Raw genomic sequence first — 4,464 nt, 5'->3', positions numbered from 1 at the left:
AAAGGAGGAGAAAAGAGGAAAAAACCAGGAGCAAGAAAGCTCGTGGGCTGAGATAAAGACAGGAAAGTCACTTACCAATTACTGTTGCAGGCAAAACAGACACAATTTGGGGAAAAGTAGCTTAATTTATTGCCAATTAAAATATAATGTAATTACAAATTTGGGTAGTGGGAAACAAAAAGACAAACATTAAACCACCCCCTTTCCTCCTCTGCCTTTCCCAGACTCAATTTCACTCCTTCACTCCAGACTCCCCTACCCACCCCCCACCCAAAAGTGGTGCAGGGGGGTTTGGGGGCAGGGGGTCAAGGTCAGTACAAAGTGGTTTCGCTCTGCTGCTCCTTCCTCCTCACCTTTCCTGTGCTCCAGCGTGGGATCCCCACAGGCTGCAGTCCTTCAGGAAAATCTCCAGTGTGGGTCCTTTGTGGGCTGCATTTTCTTTGGGAATATCCACTTGCCCTGGAGTGGTTCCACTTTGGACTGCTGTGTGAATATCTGCTCCGGCATGGTCCCTTTCACAGGCTGCAGGGAATATCTACTCTGGTATGAGTCCTCCATGGACTGCAGAGAATACTATGGAGCACCTCCTCCTCCCCCCCGACCTTGCTGTTCCTCTTTTTTTCTCACCTTGTTCCTTCCTCCTCCCTCCATCTGGCATTTTCTGTCCTTTCTTAAATATGTTTTCACAGAGGCATCACCAGCTTCACTGATGGGCTCAGCTGTGGCCTGTGGTGGGTCTGTTATGGAGCTGACTGGAACCAGCACAAGGCAGCCCCGACCTCTCCCCAGAGGCCACGTCTGCAACCCCCCACTACCAAATCCTTTCTGCATATACCCCGTGCAGTATGGCAAGCTATATGCCCCAAATTCAGCTGGGGAAATGGGGATGGGAGAGGAACTCAAGAAGGAAGAGAAGATTGAGATTCTGGAAGAACGAAATGCGTGGGGTGCCCAGCAGGATGCTGCAGTTGGGAAGGGATTGGGGGGGGGGGGGGGGATCTCACACTGCTGATTTCCAATGTCTCTGCATTAGCCCCATTAGTGCCAAGGACAAAGATTGTTTCTGGTCAGGGCTGGCCAATTAATTTAGCTGCGGAGAGCCTGCTGGGCGTTCTGACTCGCGGCTCCAGGAACAGCCTGCCCCATGCAAAGTGCCTTTGATTGCGGCAGTGCGTGGCTGGCTCCAAACGAGCTGGAAACAGAGAGGGATGCAGCCGGACTGTCTGCTGGGGTGGTCCAGGACACACACAGGTCTTTGTGTTGATCTGCAGCTGAGGGTGTAGAGAAGCCTAAAAAGCCCTTGGACAGCTGTCTGTTTTGGTTGTTCCCTATCCTGCTGGGCTCCTGGGTGCTTCCAAGTCAAAGCTATTTCACAGATAGACCTTCGCAGCCTGGGCCTGTGTTGCTTTGCTGTAACTGGTGTTATGAAATGCAAAATCTTTTGTGTGCAGTCACTTATGTGCAGTATACGTTTGATCGGGCAGCAGGGAGGACAACTGCTCTTTACCTTCCTGGTTGTGGCTCTCTGGGTCAGAGGGATGCTCTGAGAAAGCAGCCCAGGAGGGAGAGACTCGCTCAGGGCAGAGCAGACATGAGTTCTTCTTACCCTGCTTCTGCCACATTTTGAGGTTTCTCTAAGATGGGACCCTTCTCTGAGCCGGTGGAAGGCCATTCAGTTGCAAAGAGGGACTGAAAAATATGAAAGTCAAACTTATGAAACACTGCTGAGCCAGGAAAGACTGAGACTTCATCATGGTTGTGGGTATGCAGGTCCTTTTTTTGGGGAAAGCACAGAGCCAATGGCTCTCGGAGAGAAGGTCAAGAAATACGGGGATAATGAGTGAATTGCTACAAATCACACTGAGTTGGAGACTGAAAAACTAATTTTTTTAATGAATTCTGAAAAAAAGGAGTGAAAATGAAGACGGAATGGGGTGACAATGTGTAATATGTAAAAAGCATGAGTTACCTACATGTGCACTTCTTCTCTTTGGCTTTGAGGGAAGATCACTGCACAGACTGTGAAGGAAAGCCTGGGAAGGTTGGTAACAAGGACAGAAGGAAATAGGAGTTCCCATAAATGAGCATCAACAAAACTGTGAGGAGCTTGATCAGTAAGCTCTAATTAGTAAGGAGGTTGTCTGCAGCACCATTCACCAAAATTTGGGCACAACTCTGGGGCACAGGCACATGGCTGCATAGACTCCACTTGAGTATTTTGAGCACTGTCAGAGCCTGGGCCACTACTGGAGATACTGAAATGAAGAGATGGTATTGAAGAGAATACCCTTACCTGTGAACATCTGAAGAAGGCAATAAGATGGCAGGACCCCTGAGGTGCATAATCCCTCTGGATTTAGTGCAGAACTGGGGGCATGACCATGCCCTTGTCTTTGGAGTGCATTTATAATGTACTTCACATGGTAATGGCAGTTCATTATTAACATTTCCACCTCACAGTGTGTTAAGGATACCCTCCTCCCCAGCTCCCCATTTTCCACTCTGCTGTATTATTTGAGCTGTGAAATCACCAGCAATACTCCCTTTTGGCTGCATCCCTGGACAGATGCTGCATTGCCTGAGGAGGGGTGAGGCATGGCCGATTAATCTGTGCTCAGAGAGGCTGGCTGTTGGGATTAGTGCTTCAGATGCTCTTAACATCTGCAGCTCCAGGACAGCCCCAAATTCATCAACACTGGAAGCTGGAGGGTAACAGCAAGGCTGGTAAGAGCTCTTATGGGGGGGGTTGCCTATTGAATTGCCGCTGCCAGGTAGCAAGACAAGAGGGAGATTTTATGGGAGAGGTGGCAGCCGTGCCATTATTCTGGCACTTCCAAATCTGTCATCCAGTTTCTTGGCTGTCTGTGATTCCCAAGACTAAGGAGGGTGTTGTTGCCTGTGTAGAGGGAGCAAGGCTGAGAAGCCAGGGAGAGGGCTGGAAGGACCCTGCAGAGCAGGCGTGTGGAAATGTGTCAGCCCTGAAAGTCTCAAAGTTCCAGTTCCTTGTGCTTGGGAGGTGGGATGAGGATGGCTGTGGGCCCTGGCAAGTCCTACAGCTTGGGTCCAGCCCTTGCAGTAAACACAAGGTGCTGCCAAACCAGAGGTAGAGAGAGGGAAGGTGTTAATGGGGACTAATCTTATGTGGTTAGTGTGGTTTCTCCCTATCCAAAACCAGTCCCTCCCTGCTGGTCTGCTTATCTGAGCTGGGCTTTGTTACTCTGGGCTTCCCTCCTTGCTCTGACTCAATTTTTTTCCTGCACTAACTTTTTGTTTTTCTTCATCACAGGGTTTTATGAGCCTTTTTTTTTGTGGAGACAGGCAGCACAGGGGATGAGAATAGACTTCTGAGCCGCCATGGATGGGTTACAGCTGCAGGTAAGGCTCACCTCATGCAAATCACAATCTTCCACCATCCTTCAGAGTCCCCAGCAGCTAAGGGGAAAGAAAATACCAGCTCCATCTATGTCTAGTGAGCCTGTTAGCTGGGAATGACTCCATTGTCTATCACTGCGAGGGAACTCCAGGAGGCTGCTCGGGATTAAGCCCAGAGAGTGCCTGAGCTCCTGGCTTAAGCTCCCCCACCTCCCCCTCCTGCGAACAGCCCAGCCTGCCCCCTCCCAAGCCCTCCCAGGGATGGCGGCTGGAGGTATGCAGGGGCTGTCCATCTCACCAGTTAATCGCCTCCTGTTCAGATGTCAGGAGGAGATGAAGCTGCTATAAATAGATTGCGAAGCCCTCATGGTTTCAGCTGCGATTCACACACATGGCAGAGAAGCATTAGGAAGAATTAACATCCAATCGCTCAGGCACTCTCCTGAGAACAAATGCCATTCTGTCCCTGTCACTTAATCTTCTTGCCCAGGGGAGGTCAGCAGCACTTTCTAGAGGGTCTGAATGGGTCAAATGGAAAGGGAAACCCGGAGCAGGACTGTCGGGGAGCTAAAAACAGCCACTTCAGCTGGAGTGACTGAGCAGCAGCTGCCCATGATAAGCAGCTGCATTTAGGAGCATGGCAAGGCACTCTGCTCCTGCCTTACTGCGGCTGAGATCAGATGTTGTGGTTTTGTTATGGTATGCACATGCTGAGACACCTGACAACAGACTCTGGGACTGAGACGGCTTCTGGTGGTGGTATGTGCAGGGGACTGGGGCTCTTTCTTGCTCTCCCTAACTGGTGTTAAGATGTGTCTCTGATTGAGCGTCTCACAGGGTCTGTGGTAGTCTGCCTAGATGAGCATGGTGGGACAGGGCAGTGTACCTGGGTGGTCTATGGGAAATACCCATTTCTTCCCCGCTACATCAAAGCTCAGGGGAAAAAACATAGCATATAGCTAACCTACCCATGGGAAGCTGTGTGCACTTGTTCCTGCATGTGTTTGCATTAATTTGCATGTGTCTAAGTGCTTGGTAGCTCCCCCCCCCCCCCCCCCCCCCCCCCCCCCCCTCCTCGCCCCTCCTATGCGC

Source organism: Pygoscelis adeliae, unplaced genomic scaffold (assembly GCF_000699105.1).
Source record: "Pygoscelis adeliae isolate BGI_AS28 unplaced genomic scaffold, ASM69910v1 Scaffold291, whole genome shotgun sequence".
NCBI classification, from domain to species: domain Eukaryota; kingdom Metazoa; phylum Chordata; class Aves; order Sphenisciformes; family Spheniscidae; genus Pygoscelis; species Pygoscelis adeliae.
Note: the sequence above shows the minus strand (reverse complement) of the source record.